Source organism: Triticum aestivum, chromosome 2D (genome assembly GCF_018294505.1).
Source record: "Triticum aestivum cultivar Chinese Spring chromosome 2D, IWGSC CS RefSeq v2.1, whole genome shotgun sequence".
Taxonomy (NCBI): domain Eukaryota; kingdom Viridiplantae; phylum Streptophyta; class Magnoliopsida; order Poales; family Poaceae; genus Triticum; species Triticum aestivum.
The window spans coordinates 588,952,331-588,977,460 of record NC_057799.1 but is presented as its reverse complement, the minus strand read 5'-3'; the positions used below and the strand labels follow the sequence as shown (position 1 = coordinate 588,977,460).

Sequence of the window (25,130 nt, the reverse complement as noted above, 5' to 3'; positions counted from 1 at the left end):
TGCAGCGGCAACCGAACGAGCAGTTGCACCAGCAACAGACTGGGCTGCAGTTCGCACTTCATATACCAAAGTCCTTACAAAAACCGACATGTCCACCTTCTTGGTAAGCATTGGCCGCCCAAGTGTTTTTTTCTTTTTTCTTTCCATGTTGTTTCGCATGATTCGTTGTGTTGATCTAACTATTTGGGTATGTCTTCTTGTTTGCAAAAAAGAGAATCCCTAGAGCAACGAGGGAGTCGTTCAACAATCCGGGCGACAGCGGCCAAGTTTCTCTTACCATGCGCAGCCTTGGTGTGAATGAACCTGCTCAATATACCGTAAGTACAAAGGATGGTCGCATTGATGATAGATGCTAAAGGATGGTCAAGGTTCAAATCTAAATCATATCTTGCGGTAGGGGATGATCTCAAAATCAAACTTTCTCGGCAAGGAGAGCTGGTCCAAATCAACTTTGAAATTCTTCAGTAGCAGCACGCAACTGCCGAACTGATCTATCCTCCGAGAGATTTTGATGTAATAATCTGGCATGGTGAAACAAGTGTCCTGTGTGTATAAGTAATACGGCAGTATTATTTATCACATGGTATATCATTGATAGAATTGCCTCATTGCTGGTTAGGTACTGTCGTTCGATTTCATTCCAACAGCTGGCGTGCTTTATTCAATTTTGTGTATTCGCCTTGTGACAGCATCTAAAACCAGCGCCGTACCGATCGCTTGCAATATGAAAAGCGCTGAGGTAGAACACATGGGCCCCCCAAACATGCAGGGTGGGCCTGCGGCCCAAAGTCCAGAACTGTGAGCCTGTCTGAGTATTATATTCTCAGTTGAACCCCCATAATGCCCGTGCATTGCACGTAACATCAAGATGCATTTGTATGAGTATTTTATCTTGTGAGAGAAAAGGATGAACGAGGGAAGGCCTTATTTGCAAATGTGGAGAGGTGTGTGGGTACCTTTTTGCAAAATTGACATAGTTTCCTTCCTATCCGTCAGATATAAATCGGACAGCCTATATTGCAGGATGGCAGGCACACCATCATCACCAACTCATCTATACTGTGTTAAAAACAACTCTGTTTTTTATAATTATATATGTTATATATATATTCCCCTTGATTTTTCTTATGTATAAAGTTGTGATATAAAAGATTTGTATATTTCTTTACAGAGGGAGTATCTCTCTGTCAAAAATATATTTTTGTGTAACTAGTTACTCCTGTCTTTCTACTTCCTTTCGCTGATATGTGGGGCATCCGGCAACAGGGTCCACATGCCATATGCACAAATTAGAGTGCACAACTGCACGGTAGACACACCCCGGTCGTAGCGCCGCGGGAATGCCCAATGAGCCGTCAAATCACAAACCCCCCCCCCCTTCCAGCTTTAGCAGTAAGCTGGACGGACGAAGCGGCAATATTTCACTAGGCCTGAATCCCCTTCTCCCTCGTCTGCTTGTTCAGAGAAAACCCCCTCTCAGCGATTGCATAGGGTTTTCTCATGGAGAACCAGGTACGAATTCTTCATCCATCCCCGATAAATCCAAGTCCCTTGGTCGCGGGTAATCCTAGGATGGTAGTCGTCGCCGTTGATGCATTTTTCTTCCTACTGAATCTAGTGTGTTTCATTTGCAGTGCCCAAAGTGCGAGGACCCTACAGGTTTCTGTGCCCTCGGCGAGACACCACACTTGTTCCTTCTCATCCTAACACAGGATTTTAAAACGCGCACAGTATGTTCCTAGAATCCTCTTTTCTATCCGAGAGGGTGGGGTTTTTTTGAACATGTTGTCGACTAATTTGGAAATTTGGATTGCTATATTTGGATAAAAGGTACTACCAGTACAATGGTCAACACTGACGTGAAGGAGGAAATTATTTCTAGATTTGGATAGGGAATACATTGTGTTCTCACATTATTTTTCCTGCAGTGCATTATTAGCTCTGCCAGAACACATGTACTCAAGATGCTCGGCCTTGCCATAACTGAATACACCAGTTTAATGGTCAATGAAGACAAGCCATGGATATAAGTTCCGAATTGGGTTCATGAACCAAGAAGATCGCTGCTTTTTTTATGGCCGAACTTGGATAAACTTTCTCAAGTGTTACGGACTGAAAGTTGGCGCACGAATGTTGATGGAAATAGCAGAACCTGGTCTCATCTTCACTGCGATCTTCCAGCCCGACGTCGTTCCAATTGTTCATCCATGTTAGTTTTGTATCTGGTTCTTGCTTGTTGCCCCGATTACTTCTTAATCCACCTATTCTATCTAACTAATCACAATTTAACTTTAGAAGTAGCAATGAATCTCTCACGAGGATGCTACTTCTAACTAATATTTTCTTATAATTGGTGGCACGTGTAGGTTTTTTCAGAATTAAGCAAGCTGCTCGTTTGTTATTCTGTAACAACTCGGCTGTTAGTGATGGCACTAAAGTTGACTGGGATGACATCCACAAGTTCCTACACTTTATTGATCGTCTTGAGGTCCTTGTGGGGCGTTTCGATGGTGGAAGGCCACGTGGGATATGTGTGCCACTACTGCACTCGTTGAACAGGTCCAACTGTGTCGAGAAACTTATGGTACGAGCTATTTTCTGTTATATATGTTGTTCATAAACTATTGCTTATACACAGTTTTACGGCTGTGATCTTCTTGAAACAGAAACTGCCCAGTTCTATTGTTCCTATACAGATGCCTGACCATGGTCGAGTCAGACTTGCGCTTGGTCACAACATGATGTTTATGTCGACCTACTCCATTCCCCTTGGAGGTGAAAAGATACTTATTCATGGGTGGTCTCAAATAATGAAGGCCCATCCATCTTAGAGAATAGGACAGAAGATTATGTTCCTGCTTTTCGATGGCTCTAAAGCGAATATCCTGTTTATTGACCACATTGCGAGATGAAGCCGCTTTCAGAAGGTTGTGGATGCGCGGGGTGGCGCCTGGGCCTTGTCCTGGGGCTTGGCGGCCTCACCCTTGGTTAACTGTAGGCAAAGTAGCACTGCTCGAGGCGTGGTTTATACGATTGAACCTGTATAAGTACTCATACTGCTTTCAGCTATGGTTGTTAAGTGCCCCTGCTGGTTTCAGTTAAGGTTGTTAAGTAGTCCTGCTGCTTTTACAGTCTGTCGTGTTTCTTCAGTCCTGTATTCCTCCAGCCGCCAAAACCAAACCAGCGCCGGCGGGGCTGCCTGCTTCCGCCTCCCACGGCTGGCTGCGCCTCAGCGCACGCATCGCCGCCCCACCGTCTCCTAAATCGTTAACGCCGATGTCTGAGGCCTCGCCGTCGTCCTCTGCGCGCTTTGGTGCGCTCGCCACGGCGCCGCCCTCTCGCGTTGTCAACATGGTCAACAAACAACAGGAATCGGCAGAAGTACATGGAGAGGATGACAGTACGGGCCCACCAAGTCAGCGTATGGAAAAATAAAATGCTTCCTCCCAGTGTTTTCCTGACATCTGGGACCCACGACATTGTGAGCGTATATAGTCAATAGACAAGAGAACAGCACAAGATCGGCTGACACCTGGGACGTAGCTGCTCGGGCAGTATTTTTTTGTTATTGTTGAGACGGAGCAGGGTTTGAACTGGGCTATGGCCCGTCTAGCCCAGGCTTATATTTTATGTTCACAATGTGACTAGCCCAGCTATTTTTTCTTTGTGAAAATGAGCCCAGTTTATTTTTTCTGAAGAATACCCAATCCAGGCCTACTTATTTTTCTACGCCCTGATGGGCTGCAACTCTTTTAAGACGCCTACAAATCTTGAAAGTAATATGAAATGGGTTGTAAATATAAAAACAGATGACAAATTGGCAATTACTTTATAATTTCTGAATTTTTTCACATTTTCAGATTCCTATTTCACTGGGCATTAACCTAATTTAAATATATCTTCAAAGTACTTTAAATCTGGCTCGACACTTCGCTATTAAAAATAGATTGGAACCCATAGAAATATGCGAAATTGGCCCTGGCCAACCAAAAAATGGACTGCAATAAATTGCATAAGAAGTCGCAATGAGCTATATATAAATTATTAAAAAAAGAGGGAATGGTCTGACTTATGGGCCTATTAAGTTGACGCGTATGCAAGATTTTTTTAGTTATTATATACGTCAACAAACGATTCTAGCAGACGTAACCGTTGGATGTCAATCCAACGGCCATCGTGTTTCTTCAATCTCTGATCTTCTTGCTCCAGCCGCCAAATCCAACGCCGGCGGGACCGCCTACTCCCGCCTCCCATGCAGGCCTCACCGCCCCCTACTACTCCCACCGCTGGCCAGGGCATCCCTCTACTCACCCACACCCCTTGTTATTCTGTGGCGACGGCAGCCTCACACCGCAGCCGAACCAGTGAACCCTCGTACTCCTCTCCGCGTGGGCATCCACTGCAGCGTCTTCCCCGAGCCCGCGTCGTCCCCTTCCTAGGCCGCGCCGTCGTCCACCGCCCTGGTGCTCTCGGCGCGGCGTGGTCAACGTGGTCAAGGAACGACTTCCATCGGAAGAGTACTGTCGTGGAGAGGCTGACAGCTGGGTCCACGGCAGCCGCAAGGAAGTGCCTCCTTATTACGCGGAAAATAATTATTCCTCCACCTGACAGCAGGGACCCACCGGATGGACCACCGTATTTGGTGAAAAAAAGTTCCCCCCTGACTGCTGGGACCCACCGGACGGGCCACCGTATTTCGCGAAAAAAAATGTTCCCCCCGCTGTCAGCTCGGACCCACCGGAAGTGCCTCCTTATTATGCACAAAAAAATGAACACTCCCCCTGCTAGTTGGGACCCACCTTGGTGGGAGGCTGACTTGAGGGCCTACTAAGTTGACGGGGATGGAGTGCTTTGTCAACTTAGTCAATATGAACGATTCTAGCTCCAGTGACCGTACGATGTCTATCCAACGGCCGTAGTGCTTCTTCAACCTCTGGTCTTCTCGCTCCAGCAGCCCAAAGCAGCGCCGGTCGTGCCGCATGCTCCTGCCTCCCGTGGCCGACTGTGATGCCGCGCAGGCCTCACCGCCCCCTACTACTCCCACCGCTGGCCAGGCCATCCCTCTACTCACCCACACCCCCTGTTATTCTGCGGCGACGGCAGCCTGATACGTCTCCGTCGTATCTACTTTCCCAAACACTTTTGCCCTTGTTTTGGACTCTAACTTGCATGATTTGAATGGAACTCACCCGGACAGGCGCTGTTTTCAGCAGAATTGCCATGGTATTATTTATGTGCAGAAACAAAAGTTCTCGGAATGACCTGAAACTTCACGGAGATTATTTTTGGAAATAATAAAAAATACTGGTGAAAGAATCAAGGCCAGGGGGCCCACACCCTTTCCACGAGGGCGGGGGGGCGCCTGCCCTCCTGGGCGCGCCCCCTGCCTTGTGGGCCCCCTGGAGCTCCACCGACCTCAACTCCAACTCCATATATTCGTGTTCGGGGAGAGAAAGATTCATCGCATTTTATGATACAGAGCTGCCGCCAAGCCCTAAACTCTCTCGGGAGGGCTGATTTGGAGTCCGTTCGGGGCTCCGGAGAGGGGAATCCGTCGCTGTCGTCATCATCAACCATCCTCCATCACCAATTTCATGATGCTCACCGCCGTGCGTGAGTAATTCCATCGTAGGCTTGCTGGACGGTGATGGGTTGGATGAGATTTATCATGTAATCGAGTTAGTTTTGTTAGGGTTTGATCCCTAGTATCCACTATGTTCTGAGATTGATGTTGCTATGACTTTGCTATGCTTAATGCTCGTCACTAGTGCCCGAGTGCCATGATTTCAGATCTGAACCTATTATGTTTTCATGAATATATGTGAGTTTTTGATCCTTTCTTGCAAGTCTATAGTCACCTACTATGTGTTATGATCCGGCAACCCCGAAGTGACAATAATCGGGACCACTCCCGGTGATGACCATAGTTTGAGGAGTTCATGTATTCACTATGTGTTAATGCTTTGGTCTGGTACTCTATTAAAAGGAGGCCTCAATATCCCTTAGTTTCCGCTAGGACCCCGCTGCCACGGGAGGGTAGGACAAAAGATGTCATGCAAGTTCTTTTCCATAAGCACGTATGACTATATTCGGAATACATGCCTACATTACATTGATGAATTGGAGCTAGTTCTGTGTCACCCTATGTTATGACTGTTACATGATGAACCGCATCCGGCATAATTCTCCATCACCGATCCAATGCCTATGAGCTTTTCACATATTGTTCTTTGCTTATTTACTTTTCCGTTGCTACTGTTACAATCACTACAAAACCCAAAAATATTACTTTTGCTACCGTTACCATTACTTCCATACTACTTTGCTACTAAATACTTTTTTGCAGATACTAAGTTATCTAGTGTGGTTGAATTAACAACTCAACTGCTAATGCTTGAGAATATTCTTTGGCTCCCCTTGTGTCGAATCAATAAATTTGGGTTGAATACTCTACCCTCGAAAACTGTTGTGATCCCCTATACTTGTGGGTTATCAAGACTATTTTCTGGCGCCGTTGCCGGGGAGCATAGCTCTATTCTTTGAGTCACTTGGGATTTATATCTGCTGGTCACTATGAAGAACTTGAAAGACGCGAAAACAAAAATTTATCCCTCAACTACGAGGGGAGGTAAGGAATTGCCATCTAGCTCTGCACTTGATTCACCTTCTTTTTTGAGTAAACTTGCGACACCTAAACCTGCTTCTGCTATTAATTCTGATATGTCGCATGTTATTGATGATGCCACTTCTTCTATGCATGATACTTATGGTGAAACTACTTCTATACTTCATACTACTGTGCCACTTGGTGAATTTCTTGATGAACAACTTGCTAGGGCTAGAGAGAATGAAATTATTGAAACTAATAATATTGATGAAAGTGATGATGAAGATTCTCCCCCTAGATATGAATTTCCTGTTGTGCCTGAGGGCTATGTTATGGATGAAGAAACTGCTAGAGACTTTCTTGCTTGCAATGATAGAAGTGATCTTAAGAAATTATTAGCTAAGCTGAAACAAAAAACTCTGAATGCTAGAATGAAGTATGATCCTGCTTATGCTACTTCACCTATCTTTGTTACTGGTGAGGATTATCAATTCTCTGTTGACCCGGATATAATTTCTTTGGTTGAATCTGATCCTTTTTATGGCTATGAATCTGAAACTGTTGTGGCACATCTTACTAAATTAAATGATATAGTCACCCTGTTCACTAATGATGAGAAAACTCGCTACTATTATATCCATAAAATATTTCCGTTCTCATTAATTAAAGGGTGATGCTAAGATATGGTTTAATTCTCTTGATCCTGGTTGTGTGCGTAGTCCCCAGGATATGATTTATTACTTCTCTGCTAAATATTTCCCTGCTCATAAGAAACAAGCTCCTTTAAGGGAAATATATAATTTTGTGCAAATTGAAGAAGAGAGTCTCCCACAAGCTTGGGGGAGGCTTCTCCAATTACTTAATGCTTTGCCTGATCATCCTCTTAAGAAGAATGAAATACTTGATATCTTTTATAATGGACTAACCGATGCTTCCAGAGACCACCTCGATAGTTGTGCTGGTTGTGTTTTCAGGGAAAGAACACCAAATGAAGCTGAAATTCTATTGAATAATATGTTGACCAATGAAAATAATTGGACACTTCCTGAACCAACTCCTAAGCCAACTCCGAAGAAAAGGGGTGTTCTATTTCTCGGTCCTGAAGATATGCAAGAGGCAAAGAAATCTATGAAAGAAAAAGGTATAAAATCTGAAGATGTTAAGAATTTACCTCCTATTGAAGAAATATATGGTCTTAATTTACCGCCTGTTGAAGAAATACATGATTTTAATCCATCACCTATTGAAGAAACACATGGTCTTGATAACCCGACACAGGTAGTAAAGGTAAATTCTCTCTATAGATATGATAAAGCTGAAATCCCGCCTACTAAGTTTGCTAGCCAATGTTTGGATGAGTTTGATAATTTTATGGTTAAGCAAGAAGATTTCAATGCTTATTTTGGTAGACAATTAAAACACAATGCTTATATGATTGAACACTTGAGTGATTATATGTCTAGAGTTAAAGGTGAACTTAAACTTATTAGTAAACATGCTTCTATGGTTACCACTCAAGTAGAACAAGTACTTAAAGCTCAAAATGATTTGCTCAATGAATTGAATAGTAAGAATAATGACTTTGCTGTTAGAGTGGCTACTAGAACTGGTAAAATGACTATGGAACCTTTGTATCCTGAAGGCCATCCTAAGAGAATTGAGCAAGATTCTCAGAGAACTAATATAGAAGCACCTAGTCCTTCTAAGAAGAAGAAAAAGAAAAATGATAGGACTTTGCATGCTTCTAGTGAACCTGTTGCTGACACACCTGAGAATCCAAATGATATTTCTATTTCTGATGCTGAAACACAATCTGGTAATGAACATGAACCTAGTGATAATGTTAATGATGATGTTCATGAAGATGCTCAACCTAGCAATGATAATGATGTAGAGATTGAACCTGCTATTGATCTTGATAACCCACAATCAAAGAATCAACGTTATGATAAGAGAGACTTTGTTGCTAGGAAACACGGTAAGGAAAGAGAACCATGGGTTCAGAAACCCAAGCCTTTTCCTCCCAAACCATCCAAGAAAAAGGATGATGAGGATTTTGAGCGCTTTGCTGAAATGATTAGACCTATCTTTTTGCGTATGCATTTGACTGATATGCTTAAAATGAACCCTTATGCTAAGTATATGAAAGAAATTGTTACTAATAAAAGAAAGAACCGGAAGCTGGAATTTCCACCATGCTCGCTAATTATACTTTCAAGGGTGGAATACCTAAGAAACTAGGAGATCTAGGAGTACCAACTATACCATGCTCCATTAAAAGAAACTATGTTAAAACTGCTTTATGTGATCTTGGAGCCGGTGTTAGCGTTATGCCTCTCTCTTTATATCGTAGACTTGATTTGAATAAGTTGACACCTACTGAAATATCTTTGCAAATGGCTGATAAATCAACTGCGATACCTGTCGGTATTTGTGAGGATGTGCCTGTTGTGGTTGCAAATGTTACTATTTTAACGGACTTTGTTATTCTTGATATTCCCGAGGACGATAGCATGTCTATTATTCTTGGAAGACCCTTTTTGAATACTACAGGGGCTGTTATTGATTGCAACCAAGGCAATGTCACTTTTCATGTCAATGGTAATGAGCATACGGTACACTTTCCGAGGAAACAACCTCAAGTTCATAGTATAAACTCTATTGGAAAAATTCCATCGACTATTTTGGGACGTTTTGAATTTCCTCTACCTACCGTCAAGAAGAAATATGATATTCTTATTATTGGGGATGTGCATATCCCCGTTGAGGTAACATAGTGTTATTCGAAATTTCTCCGGTTCCATGTTATTCGGAATGAGTTTGTTAACAAGACTTGATCAACCTTGTTAGTGGATTCCTTTTGATGAGCATGAGATGGATGAAGTTAGAAGGAACAACTTTCTGTACCCTCCTTTTACTTTCTGTTACTTAGTTGAAATAAAGCAAAAATATTATTTTTCTGTCAGTTTTCTGAATTATCCGTGCAATATAAAAATACCCCGAAAATAAAAGTTCTCCAAATATCCTGAAATTTAAATATGATTTTTCTTTTCTGGAATATTTGAGAATATCTGGCACTGAGAACACAGCAGGGGGAGCTGGCACCTGACCACGAGGGTCCAGGGCACGCCCACCCCCTGGGCGCGCCCCCTGCCTTGTGGGCCCATGGTGGCCCCCTCCACTTATTCCTGCACCCACACACTCCTTCTTCCTCCCAAAAAAATCACCAACCAGCTCAAGCACGAGTTCTAGCTCATTTTGCTGCGATTTTCGATCTCCTTGCTCAAAGCACCTCTCACAAAACTGCTTTGGGGGATTGTTCCTTGGTATGTGACTCCTCCAATGGTCCAATTAGTTTTTGTTCTAGTACTTTATTCATTGCAAATTTGTTCTTCCTAGGTGACCATGTTCTTGAGCTTGCATGTCAAATTTATATGGTTCCAAGTAGTTCTAATGCATGATATAGTCTCTAGGCACTTGTGGGAGTTGTTGCTATCAATTTTGTTGAGTTTGGTTCACTTTTATTTGAAGTTACTAAAATTTTCAGAAATTTTTCAGAGGAAGAAATATGTTTAGGAAAATGTACCAAGGTGGCTTCAAGGAAGCAAGGACCCAGGCTCGCAATGCGCGATGCCGACGATGAACCACCAAGGGACGCTCAGGTGCGGGCTTGTGAATGGCCGTCAGAGGACCTTATGGTTCGAGCAGGAATCAAGGAGGAATTTGACACATATGTGCGTAACGCTGATCTTGAGAGCTTTGAGACAGATAAGTGCCGTCAGTACCACTATCTCACTGATTCCTTTGTGAGAAGGTTTGAATTTTCTTCATCACGCAATTCTCAAACTGCCTGTTTGATCTTTATGAAAATTCTTATACTATGGACTTGGAAGATTTTAATACTGCTTGCAAACTTCCACAATGGGGTAGCACTAGTGAGCCTCACAAATCTGAGTTTAGAGATTTTCTTGCTAGTATAACTGTGGGGGAGTCTAGAGAGATAACACAAGCTACCATAGGGAGCATTCATTTTCCTGCTATACAGTATTTTGCTCTCTTCATAGGTAGGTGCATAAATGGTAAGGATGAAGCATGTCACATGTGTGTCCCTGACCTCAGTGTTCTCAGGAGTGTTGTATTAGGAGATAAACATTATAATTTGGGAGTCATTGTTGCACGTAGGTTGCATAATAATAGAATTAATGGAGATTTCTTTGGTGGAATTTATGCAACCCGTCTAGCTAATTTTCTTGATATACCCATACGTGAGGATGATATTGAGTTGCCCTCTGCTTATTTGGATTATGAGGATATGGTTCGCCATTGTTTTGTTCAGAGGAATGATCAGTTCCTCTAGTACCGACTAATCTTTGACAGACGACGCACCTATCACGTCGCTCTCCCTGCTTCTACTTTCTTTGACTTTCAGGCAAAGGGGAGATATTTCATAACCGGGGAGGAGGCGACTGAGTACGAGAGGAGTGCTGAGATAGCTCGCCTCCAAGCTGCAGCCCACAGTGCAATGACTGCTGCATCACAGTATGACCCCAGCTACAGCTTTGGATATCCGACAGGCCAGCCCTGGCAATAGACCAACTTAGGCCAAAAGTCTAAGCTTGGGGGAGTACGTATCTCTCACCGACATTACATTCATATTCACACACTCATGCTAGTTGTCGGTGCTCATACTTTTTCACTGTAATATCCATGCTAGTTTATTTTCTTTTTCTTGCTTTCTTCTTGTGTGTTTGAAAACCCTTAAGAAAAACTAAAAAAATAGTAATAGCTTTTAGCTAGTTTATTTCCCTGCTGTAGTAGTAATAATTAAAAGAAAACCCAAAAATAGTTCATGTTCTTCTTTTGCTTGTTGCAGATTCTAGCTTAGTCCAATGCACGTGAGCTATTATTATTATTCACATCGTTCGGTCGTGCAAGTGAAAGGCAATTATGACGATATATGATGGACTGAGTGGGATGAGAGAAGCTGGTATGAACTCGACCTCTCTTGTTTTTGTAAATATGATTAGTTCATCGTTCCTGATTTAGCCTATTATGAATAAACATATTTGCAATGACAATTAGAGATTATAGTTGCTTATGCCATGCTTAATTAGCTAGGAGTTTATAATGGTTTACCTTGCGTGCCAACATGCTATTAAAATGGTTGTGATGTGGTATGATGGGGTGGTATCCTCCTTTGAACGATTCAAGTGACTTGACTTGGCACATGTTCACACATGTGGTTGAAACAAATCAACATAGCCTTCACGATATTTATGTTTACTGTGGCTTATATCCTACACATGCTTGCACTCAATGTTTATTAATTTTAATGCATGTTCATGACTGTTGTCGCTCTCTAGTTGGTCGCTTCCCAGTCTTTTCCTAGCCTTCACTTGTACTAAGCGGGAATACTGCTTGTGCATCCAATCCCTTAAACCCCAAAGTGATGCCATATGAGTCCAACGTACCTTCCTATATGCGGTATCTACCTGCCGTTCCAAGTAAATTTGTATGTGCCAAACTCTAAACCTTCAAATGAAATTCTGTTTTGTATGCTCGAATAGCTCATGTATCAACTAGGGCTGTCCGTATCTTCCATGTTAGGCGGGTTATTCTCAAGAGGAGTGGACTCCCCTCCTCACTCATGAGAAAATGGCTGGTCACTGGGATGCCCAGTCCCATGCTTTATGCAAATCAAATCAAAATAATTGCAAACAAAACTCCCCCGGGACTGTTGTTAGTTGGAGGCACTCGTTGTTTCGAGCAAGCCATGGATTGATGCCTGTTGGTGGAGGGGGAGTATAAACTTTACCATTCTGTTTGGGAACCGCCTATAATGTGTGTAGCATGGAAGATATCGCCAGCTCTTGGTTGTTATGTTGTCAATGAAAGTATGCCGCTCAAAATATTATTTATCTCTGCTTTAAAATCGAGCTCTGGCACCTCTACAAATCCCTGCTTCCCTCTGCGAAGGGCATATCCATTTACTTTTATGTTGAGTCATCACCCTCTTTTTAAAAAGCACCAGCTGGACAGCACTGTTGTCATTTGCATCCATTACTATTAATTTATATTGGGTATGACTATGACTGGATCTCTTTTACCATGAATTACAATGTTTAGTCAATCCTTGATCTTTAAAGGTGCTCTGCATTTATGTTTTGCGGCCTCAGAAATGGCTAGCGAGATACCATCTTGTTATATCATATCATGATTGTTTCGAGAAAGTGTTGTCATCCGAGATTTATTATTATTGCTCGCTAGTTGATTATGCCATTGATATGAGTAAACATGAGACCTAAGAGTTATTGTGAATATGGTTAGTTCATAATCTTTGCTGAAAACTTGAATGCTGGCTTTACATATTTACAACAACAAGAGCAAACAGAGTTTGTAAAAGTTTTTCTTTATCACTTTCAGTTTATCAACTGAATGCTTGAGGACAAGCAAAGGTTTAAGCTTGGGGGAGTTGATATGCCTCCATCCTATCTACTTTTCCAAACACTTTTGCCCTTGTTTTGGACTCTAACTTGCATTATTTGAATGGAACTAACCCGGACTGACGCTGTTTTCAGCAGAATTGCCATGGTGTTATTTATGTGCAGAAACAAAAGTTCTCGGAATGACCTAAAACTTCACGGAGATTATTTTTGGAAATAAAGAAAAATACTAGTGAAAGAATCAAGGCCAGGGGGCCCACACCCTTTCCACGAGGGTGGGGGCGCGCCCCCCTGCCTCGTGGGCCCCCTGGAGCTCCACCGACCTCAACTCCAACTCCATATATTCGTGTTCGGGGAGAAAAAAATCAGAGAGAAAGATTCATCGAGTTTTACGATACGGACCCGCCGCCAAGCCCTAAACTCTCTTGGGAGGGCTGATCCGGAGTCCGTTCGGGGCTCCGGAGAGGAGAATCCGTCGCCGTCGTCATCGTCAACCATCCTCGATCACCAATTTCATGATGCTCACCGCCGTGCGTGAGTAATTCCATCGTAGGCTTGCTGGACGGTGATGGGTTGGATGACATTTATCATGTAATCGAGTTAGTTTTGTTAGGGTTTGATCTCTAGTATCCACTATGTTCTGAGATTGATGTTGCTATGACTTTGCTATGCTTAATGCTTGTCACTAGGGCCCGTGTGCCATGATTTCAGATCTGAACCTATTATGTTTTCATGAATATATGTGAGTTCTTTATCCTATCTTGCATGTCTATAGTCACCTACTATGTGTTATGATCCGGCAACCCCGAAGTGACAATAATCGGGACCACTCCCGGTGATGACCGTAGTTTGAGGAGTTCATGTATTCACTAAGTGTTGATGCTTTGGTCCGGTACTCCATTAAAAGGAGGCCTTAATATCCCTTAGTTTCCGCTAGGACCCCGCTGCCACGGGAGGGTAGGACAAAAGATGTCATGCAAGTTCTTTTTCATAAGCACGTATGACTATATTCGGAATACATGCCTACATTACATTGATGAATTGGAGCTAGTTCTGTGTCACCCTATGTTATGACTGTTACATGATGAACTGCATACGGCATAATTCTCCATCACCGATCCAATGCCTACGAGATTTTCACATATTGTTCTTCGCTTATTTACTTTTCCGTTTCTACTGTTACAATCACTACAAAACCCAAAAATATTACTTTTGCTACCATTACCATTACTTCCATACTACTTTGCTACTAAATACTTTGCTGCAGATACTAAGTCCTCCAGGTGTGGTTGAATTGACAACTCAACTGCTAATACTTGAGGATATTCTTTGGCTCCCCTTGTGTCGAATCAATAAATTTGGGTTGAATACTCTACCCTCGAAAACTGTTGTGATCCCCTATACTTGTGGGTTATCACAGCCTCACACCGCAGCCGAACCAGTGAACCCTCGTACTCCTCTCCGCGTGGGCATCCACTGTCGTGTCTTCCCTGGCTCCACGTCGTCCCCTTCCTAGGCCTCGCCGTCGTCCACCGCCTTGGTGCTCTCGGCGCGGCGTGGTCAATATGGTCAACGACCGACTTCTATTGGAAGAGTACTGTACGTGGAGAGGCTGACAGCTGGGTCCATGGCAGCCGCAAGGAAGTGCCTCCTTATTACGCGGAAAATAATTATTCCTGCACCTGACAGCGGGGACCCACCGGACGGTCCACCGTATTTCACGAAAAAAACGTTTCCCCCCTGACTGCTGGGACCTACCAGCTACATCTTCGCACACAAGGAAGTGCGTCCAGGCAAAAAAAACGATTCGCCCCCCTGACTGCTGGGACCCACCAGCTACATCTTCGCACGCAAGGAAGTGCCTCACAGTCGGGACCCACCTGGTCGAAGCGTACGTAGCGTTGTCATTCTGGTCGCGAACGTGTACGTACATACTGGTCGATGTAGAGGCGCGCACGTAGCATGTACACGTACGTACAGCGGCCAGTGTGCAAGAAAGAAAATACGGCCACGTACGTACATACGGGCAGGGTCTCGAATGCCTACTCGCGCATACGTACGGCCAGGGCTTGTGTACATGGCTGGGTCGGAACGGAGAAACTGCGTCGTCGTCGTGTTCATGGGGAGCCAACCGGCTGGGTCGGAACGGAATACGTCGTCGTGTTCATCGGGAGGGCTTGGACGGAACAGCCGGTGGAAACGAGGCCTGGCGTACCGCAGAACGGAGGAAACGGCCTTGTGTTCGACCGGCCACGGTCGAAACGGGATCCTGTTCAACGGGAGGGGTCTGGCGTACCGCAAAACGGAGGAAACGGACCTCCTACGGTCAAAATGGGGGTCCTGTTGATCGGGAGGGGTGTGGCGTACCGCAAAACGGAGGAAACAGACTTGTGTTGGGGCGCTACGGTCGAAACGGGGGTCCTGTTTTTCGGGAGGGGTGTGGCGTACCGCAAAACGGGACTCCACGGGATACTGTTCATCTCCACCATCGACTCCCTCCAGCCTCCACGGGCTACTGTTCATCCACCGTCGACCTACCCCAGCCTCCACCTGCGAATGTTCATCCACGGCCTCCTGTTCATCCAGCCTCCACCGCGCGCTACTCCACCGGCTACTGTTCAACCAGCCCTCTCCACGGGCTCCTGTTCAACCACCCCTCCACGGGCTACTGTTCATCCAGCCCTCCACCGTCTACTGTTCATTCAGCCCTCCACGGGGTGGTCCTGTTCATCCAGCCCTCCACGGGGTCCTGTTCATCCAGCCCCAACTGGCTCGACTGATCGGGGTCCTATTCATCCAGAGGCAACACCACGGGGTCCTGTTCATCCACCCCCACTAGGAACTGTTCATCCAAACCCCCCAGCTACGCTCACTATTCGTCCAGAGGTAGCATCGATCGGCTTCAGTTAGCAGCAGTAGCGAAGGAATCGCTCGATCGGGTTCAGTTAACAGCCATCGATCGATCGATCGGGTTTAGTAACACGTAGCCTGCAATGCAATCGCTCGGGTTCAGTTAGAGCCCAATGCCTCGCACCCACGCGCGTGCGTGTATGAGAGAAACGCGCATCGCTCGGCCCCGACCACCCACCGTAACCGGGAACACCCTGATATTTTCCTCGCCCTCGCTTCTACCACGGTTTTTTCCGTCATGGACGGCCCAAAGAATGTCATGCAGCTGCGTCTCCGGCCCGCCCAGGACGAAAAGCCCATTTTCTGTCATGATTTTTTGTCATAGAAGTAGGACCCCACCACATCTATGATGATACCGGGTTTTGTCACAATTATCATCATAGAAGTGTCATAAGTATGACAGGAAAAAATTTCGTTCAGCCCAAAATGTCACGGATGTGTCTTTTTTTTGTAGTGTTGGAAGTACAATCTTTACTAGATTGGTCTTCTTGTCAATTGTAGAAAACAACTACTCAGAAATCTGTAATTCACTAGCATAAATACCATGATAGAGATCCATGAAGCTACTTAAGCTCTTATTATAACGAAATTTAAGAACCCAAATTATCAAGGCTTGTGATATTTTACCTCTTTTAAGGTATTGATCTTGCAAATATGCTCGTATAGAAACTACCAATCCAAGTGAAATAATTAATTGGTTATTGTCAATTTCAGATCTTAGACATGAAAAATAAATAGGAATTGTCAACACATTCAAAAGTGAAGGCCAGAAGAAATCTGGTTTCACTCAATTTTTCCTACTTAACCAAACAACTCTTTTCTTAATGAAGGAAAGAATCCTGCCATTTCGAAAATGATGTTAAAAGGAATGTTATTTTTACCTAATACAAAGGATCTTCCATGTTACTCACTCCGGTTCACCAAATCGTCATGTTTTGGAGATGAGACTTCTAACACTTTAATTATTGATGCTATTAGAAGTATTTAGATTTGGTACTTGAAAATGATATGCTTATATTTTCTTTGAAAAATAATTCCATATCATTAAAAAAATTACCGAGTTTAACATCAAACAATTAAGAAAATTCCATATCATTAAATAAAGCACACTCAATAATTAGAAGATCTTCAAACATAGTTTCATATCATTAAAAGTTCTCCATCGAGTGTGTTGCATGCGCGAAGAAAATTCGTCTTTACAGCTCCATATCGGAGTTTGGAGCTGAGAGGCCAACAGAGGAAACCTCACGATGGCATTGTGAGTTTGCTAGCTGTGGCAGGGAGCGGCATTAAAGCTCACGACGTAATTGATCTAATGCCAATGCTGGCACACAAGTAATTCTTGGAGAATAATGTAGGAAGGTATGCTAACCAAGAATAATCTAAGCATACTTAACAAAACTTATAGGCCTTCTTTTTAGAGACGGAGGGACTAATACATATTGAGGTACTCCATGCAGCGTATCAAAACAATCTAATTAAACAATAGTTTTTTTTCTTCATTTGGGCATCTGAGCAACCAAAGATAAAGACACCAACAAAAATATACGGATTGCGTCTCAATTGTTAGCTTTCCACGTACGGTATAGTCACAAACCAAGGAACTCAGTGTACATATGTAAATCATGAAGCATAAGAGATAAAACTACGTTACACAAAAAGCAGGCGGAGTCTAATTGTGACTCAATGTGTGCATGTTTTGTATACAATTAAGAACATTAATAATCATCGACAAGTTGGTTTTGGAGGAACTATTTTTTCTGTTAATGTTGTGTCGTTCTTTTAATCATTCAGTCAGTGGCTGATTCAGGCGTGCATTATTTGCAGTGAAAAACATCCATTAATTGCGCGTGCAGGAAAGCTAGTAGCACATGTGCATTTGAGTAAGTTCACACCAATTTTTTGTCTTGCATTCCTATATGCCTAAATGTTACTGTGTAAGTGTTTAGACATTAGTTTTATTTAGTTTGTTGCCACAGACTGGTATAAGGGAAAAGTGTCCATGAAAAGCATCTGGACAACCCCCACTATGAACTCAAGAAATAAGCTAAAATGAATCTGAAAGAAGGTAAACAAAAGAAGCTAGGATGCGATGGTGCATACCATGTGAGTCGGCAAGCCGGAGGTACAGATTTTCGCCAGCGTTAATGGATTTCCCTGGAGTAAAAAAAGAGTCGCCAGAATACTTCTCAGTGTCGATAAGCTCTCCTGTCCAAACCAAACACCTTGACAGGTCGGCCTTAGCAACATCATGGCTGAAAGATGTGTAAGCATATGCCGTACACGAGCAATTGCTGCTGCACTCAGCCTCACACTCTTCCAGGCTTCTATTCAGTATATGCAGGAACTTGTCGGGGACCTTTATCAGAGACAAGGGCACAAAATAAGATTGCTTTCCGCATGTTAGTGTTTCCTTTCTCCGACATCCTCTTGAAATGTCAAGACCACTAGGCTCAAACCCATCAAGGCACCGGCAAGTTTCCCCTCCCACGGTGAGGTCACAGTATCCAAACGGTCCATATGAAGAGTAGATGTCACATGCAGCAACAGGGTGGGAGGCAATGGGTACCCATGAGGATGACTGATTGTTCCAGCTTAGAGATGTCAACTTGCCAGTGTGCTCAAGCATGAAGAAGGTGAATGGTGATCCATCGGAGACTGAACATAAAGTAGAGTTCACCTTATAGGTCGATGGTCGTTTTGACGATGATGGAGCTGCTATTAATCAAGTACATGCCACCGGACTGTTAGAATGAGTTGTATAGGGACAAGAGAGGTAGTTTAACTTGTAATATTTCTCTCTATCCCTTCTTCTGTTATTCCTCTCTGTAACCGATGGGGTCTCGATCTCCTCTTCTCGATCGACCCTCCTTCCTTGTAAGCCACGGCATATCTTCTAAATAATGCAATGCGGCCGAGACGAAGGGTTCTACGCTTCCCAACTCGTTTCACATGGTATCAGAGCCTCTTCCTCGATAGATCAGGAATAGATCGCATCTAGCTACCTTCCGCGACCGAGCACATGTCTACCACCTCCGCCGCCATCACCCCAGCACCATGGGTGCGCTCACTACCTCCTCATCCTCCGCTTTTGCCTCATCCTCCACCTCCACCAACACCTCCCTCCTCGGATCGCCACCCCAAGAGAAGCTGACGAGGGGAAACTTCCTGCTCTGGAAGGCCATCGTGCTGCCCTAGATCAAGGGCGCGCAGATGGAACACCACCTCGACGAGAAGAGCTTGGCACCGCCGGCGACGCTCACCATCACCAAGGACGCCAAGGAAGAACAGGTGGTCAACTTTGCATGATCCCTCTGGTATGCACAGCAGCAGCAACTTCAAGGATTCTTGATGGGCTCTCTTTCCCGCGAGATCCTGGCACAGGTCGCGACACTTCCGACGCCGGCCGAAGTATGGCGTGCCATCCATGCCATGTTTGCTGCCCAAAGCCAAGCTCAAGCGATCAACACCCGCATCGAGCTCACGAATCTCCAGAAATGTAACACGACCATGGCTAAATATCTTGGAAAAATTAGAAGTCTTGCCGATGAAGTAGCTTGCACCGCCGCCGCGCTCTCTGATCCGGAGATTGTGTCCAAGATCCTTGCCGGACTAGACATGGATTACAATCCTGTGGTCTCAGCCCTTGCTGCTCGGGTGGAACCGGTCACAGTTCAGGAGCTATACAGCCAGCTCTTGAGCTTCGATGCCCGCCTCAGCCTCCTTCACGGCGCCAACATCCACCAGTCCTCCGCCAACTCTGCCTCTCGTGGCCGCGGCGGTGGGCGCGGTCACCAGGGGCAACACAGCAGTGGGCGTGGGCGCGTTAACAGCGATGGGGGCTACAACAATAACAGTGGCAGCAGTGGCTACAACAACACCGGAGGCAGCAGCGGCTACAACAACACCAGCGGCAGCAGCGGCTACAACTACCGGGCAGGGGGTGGCGGTTTCAACAACAACAACAACAACAACAACCGACGTGCCTCTTCCTCCCGTGCACGTCCTCGATGCCAGCTCTGCAAGAAGGCGGGCCATGAAGTCATGGACTGCTGGCACCGGTATGATGAAAATTATGTCCCCGATGCTCGTCATGTTGCTGCAGCCATGCGTGAACAAGGAGGAGAAGGAGTTTGGTACGTTGACTCTAGTGCAACGGATCATGTCACAAGTGAACTAGAGCAACTTGCCCTCCGTGAACAGTACCATGGCAATGATCAAATTCACACCACAAGCGGTGGAGGTATGGATATTCGACACATTGGTCAAGCTTTTATTAATTCCCGTACTCTTAAACGTGATATAGTCTTAAAACATGTTCTTCATGTTCCTCAATCCGACAAAAACCTTGCATCCATGTCTCGTTTAGCCAATGATAATAATATCTTCTTTGAAACTCACCCTCGTTACTTTTGTACAAAGGACCGGGCAACGAGGGAACTCCTCCATCACGGTAGATGCATTGGAGGTCTCTAACCCATCACATCCGGAGCACTTAGTCGCAAGCGTCATCAAGTCTACTCCGTCATCAAGCCCTCTTTGGCAAGGTGGCATAAAAGATTAAGACATCCATCGTCGATCATAGTTAAACAAGTAGTCAATAAAGGCAATCTCTCATTGTCACATAGTCCAATTAGTGAGTCTATTTGTGAAGCTTGTCAATGTGCCAAGAGTCATCAACTCCCTTATCCCAAGTAAAATAGTGTATCTCATGCTCCTTTAGAACTTATTTCGAGTGATGTATGGGGTCATGCTAGAGATTCTTTTAGAAGGGAAAAATAGTATGTCAGTTTCATTGATGACTACAACAAGTTTACCTGGATTTATTTGCTTAAGTACAAATCTGATGTTTTCTCTGTGTTTCAAGAGTTCTAAAAACTTGTTGAAAGACACTTTGACTGAAAAATTTTGACAGTCCAAAGTGACTAGGGAGGGGGGTATGAGAAGCTCAACTCTTTCTTTCGTAGCATAGGCATTGAACATCATGTATCTTGCCCTCATGCTCACCAACAAAACGGCTCCGCTGAGCGGAAACATCGCCACATTGTTGAAGTTGGTCTCTCTCTACTTGCTCATGCTTTTATGCCTCTCAAGAATTGGGATGAAGCATTCATTCTGCCACCTATCTTATTAATTGTCTCCCTAGTAAAGTTATTGACAACACCACTCCATTGGAGCGATTATATCATCAAAAACCTGAATACAATTATCTCAAAATATTTGGGTGTGCTTGCTACCCCAATCTACGTCCATACAATCGCCATAAACTTGAGCTTTGTTCCACTCAATGTGTTTTTCTTGGCTATAGTAATCTTCATAAAGGGTACAAATGCCTAGAGATTGCAACTGGACGTGTTTATATTTCTCGAGATGTTGTTTTTGATGAAACCCTCTTTCCATTTGCCAAACTTCATCCCAACGCCGGAGCCCTTCTTCGTGCTGAGATAGCACTCCTTCCAGATCACGGGGGTGAATTAAATAAAACTGACTGTGTGCAAAATTCCATCAAAAATTGTGGTTCTGATGATGTATGTGCAGGTTTGGGTCATCATTTTATGTGTGCGGGAAAGGACAAAAACGACACAGAATCCGCGGCTGATTTACCTGGCAGGGGCGCGCGATCCTGCGCTGATCCTCGCGCCAGGCCTGCCCTTGCTGTTGAGCGATCCGAGTTAGATCGCCATGCAGCCAATCAGGTGGACGCCAGCGTGGACCCAGCCGGTCCCGAGACGGATGTGGCCGATAGCCCGCATCTGGTGGACCCCGCCAGCCCACGCGCGGGATAGAATGCGTCTCCATGCGTCGCACGCCGCGCTGGGAGCCCGCGGATCGAGCCAGCCGCCGACAGCGGGGCGCCTGCAGGGCCAGGATCGCCCTCGGATCACGAGCCAGGATCCCCTGCAGATCCTGCACGTCTATCTTCCTCGGATCGGGAGCCAAAATTTTCTGCGCCGGATCCTACAGAACCTCCTGCACCGAGATCTTCTACGCCTACAACACCAGTACCTCATCAATCTTCTCGTCGGCACACTAGATCGTAGTCAGGTATTATAAAGGACAAAGAATACACTGATGGTACGGTCAGGTATGACAGAATTTAGCGTGCTTTTCTCAGTAGTGTTGGTGAACCAACTCATTTGCATGATGCCCTTGCACATAAAGATTGGAAAGAAGCTATGGATCATGAATATGATGCACTCATGAAAAATAAAACATGGCATTTAGTACCACCAAGGAAGGGTCACAATGTCATAGATTGCAAATGGGTATACAAGATAAAGAGAAAATCTGATGGAAGCATAGACAGATACAAGGCTAGACTAGTTGCCAAAGGTTTCAAACAGAGGTTTGGTATTGATTATGAAGATACATTTAGTCCTGTTGTTAAGTCAGCTACTATTTGACTTGTACTGTCTATTGCTATTTCCAGAGGATGGAGCTTACGACAGCTAGACGTTCAGAACGCGTTTCTTCATGGTGTTCTTGAAGAAGAAGTGTTCATGCGGCAACCACCAGGATATGAGGACCAAAGTAAACCACATTATGTCTGTAAGTTGGATAAAGCTTTGTATGGTTTGAAACAGGCCCCGAGAGCTTGGTACTCAAGATTGAACATGCAACTACAACAACTTGGGTTTACACCATCTAAAGCAAATACCTCATTGTTCTTTTACAATAGAGATAATATCACTATATTTGTGCTTGTCCATGTTGATGATATAATTGTTGCTAGTTCAAGTTCACATGCTACCACTTGTTTGCTTAAAGATCTGAAGTTGGAGTTTGCTCTCAAGGACTTAGGTGATCTTCATTACTTTCTTGGCATAGAAGTTAATCATATAAAGGATGGTATACTTCTCACACAGGAAAATACACCACTAACATACTCAGCAGAGTAGGATTGGAAAATTGCAAACCTGTGAGTACACCAATTTCAACTTCAGAAAAACTTACTGTTGAAAGTGGAGAGGTAATTGGACCAGAAGATGCAACAAAATACAGAAGTGTTGTTGGTGCTTTACAATATTTGACTCTTACTCGTCCTGATATTTCTTACTCTGTCAATAAGGTATGTCAATATTTACATGCACCTAGAACAACTCACTGGACTGCAGTCAAAAGGATTTGAAGGTATCTTAAATTCTCGGAAGGCCTTGGACTTTAGATTACCAAGTCATTATCTATGCTTGTTACTGCATATTCTGATGCCGACTGGGCAGGGTGTGCTGATGACAAAAGGTCCACAAGTGGTCTTGCTGTGTTTCTGGGAACAAATCTTGTGTCATGGAGTGCAAGAAAACATGCCACTGTCTCTAGATCAAGTACAGAGGTTGAGTATAAAGCTCTGGCTAATGCTACAGCTGAGGTAATGTGGATACAGACTTTACTATATGAGCTTGGAATCAAGGGTCCACATGCTGCGAGATTATGGTGTGATAATATGGTGCAATCTATCTCTCAGCTAATCCTATTTTCCATGCACGTACCAAACAAATTGAAGTTGATTTCCACTTTGTCAGAGAGAGAGTAGCTCGAAAGCTACTTGATATTCGTCTTATACCAACTGCAGATCAACTTGCTGATGGTTCACAAAACCTCTTACTACGGGAAGGTTGAATGAGTTCAAGAACAATCTTAACCTTGGTAAAGTTCATTCGGTTCAGATTGAGGGGGAGTGTTAGAATGAGTTGTATAGTGATAGGAGAGGTAGTTTAACCAGTAATCTTTCTCTCTATCCCTTCTTCTGTTATTCCTCTCTATAACCGATGGGGTCTGGATCTCCTCTTCTCGATCGACCCTCCTTCCTTGTAAGCCATGGCATATCTTTTATATAAGGCAATGCGGCCCAGACGAAGGGTTCTACGCTTCCCAACTCGTTTCACACGGACACTGTTCGACCATTCCATACACCTCAGTAGTACGGTCTGGTCCCATGCCGAATGAGCATTTGAAGATCCGGGGAGGCTGGGGCACCGCTGTAGGAGAAGTTCCCGGATGATGGGTCATTCGGGCCCTTCCAAGCATTGAGGCGCCCAACTACTTGTCCCTTGTGGCTCACAAGAAACTTCATGGTTGATAGGATGGTATCGGTTGGATGATCGAAGCTTTGCCAAATATATGTGCCGTTTGCAAAGTGGGGGACAAAGTTACCTGTGTCCAGCAGCACTGCAACAACTCCACCTCCCCCAGAGGTGATATTAATCTTCGCCGTCCATGAAGTGATGCTTTGGGGCCCCGACAACCTCAAGTCAGAACTGTCTGTGATGGCGAGCATAGCAGAAGAAGGTGTAGTGATTGGGTTATCGCGGTTGGCGACCCACACAAAGCGTCGATCGGGGATCTGGTTGTGCCATATACCAAGGTATAGGATCGTGTTGGAGCTTGCTGGGGAGAAGAAGCCAAGAGCAAACACTCTCTTGCTGGAGACGAGCTTGTCGCCGGAAAAAAGTGGCTTTGCATGTGTAAGAGTATATATCATCGGATTTGCAGAATGAGCTTAGGAAGAAGAGGATGAAAATGGGGATGCGAGATGTGGCCATATTCATCGGAAAATGCTTTGTGCCGAAGTGAAGAAAATAGCACGCGGCTATAGAATATAACAATTGAGGTGATGGTTCATCGGGACAGTTTTCTTCTTCTTCGGAACAGCTTAGTGAGTGGATGTGTGGTTGGAAACTACTTCCTCGTCCTTCCAATCTAGACTGGACTTTTATTGCACCTCAATAGTACAATCTAGAAAGGACTGGTATTGATGAGACAGCAAGGTCGACCTAGACCATAACAAAGGAGAGCAGACCCCAAAGTCAGCATTGATGGTACTGCTCATGCAAAGAAAAATCGTCACTACTGGGAGGTCCAGCTTGGAGTTTAAAGTAAGAGGGCGACAGGGGAAAAACCTCACGGCCGGGCATATGTGGGTATGCTTGCTGCGGCACAAACGAGGATAATAGCACGCTGTTGGCTGCGTCGTGCGTGGCGACTTCTCTTCTGTCCGCTTAAAATCGCGTCTGACCAAGATTAATCTCAGGATGATACACACTAATTACTATAAAATCGCTACACAAATTAATTTGTACTGGCATGAAATCAGAAGTTCTATCAACATTCATATCACACAATATATCAGTACTAGAAGCGGTCGCACGCCTTGCCGCGCCGTTTTTCTTACA

General features: G+C 44.5%; 1 pseudogene; it reads right to left on the bottom strand.

Moving 5' to 3' along the window:
* The window catches only part of LOC123055985 (receptor-like serine/threonine-protein kinase SD1-7), a 104,413-nt pseudogene extending 79,907 nt beyond the window's left edge, over positions 1-24,506 (bottom strand).
* Between the last annotated feature and the right edge of the window lie 624 nt (positions 24,507-25,130).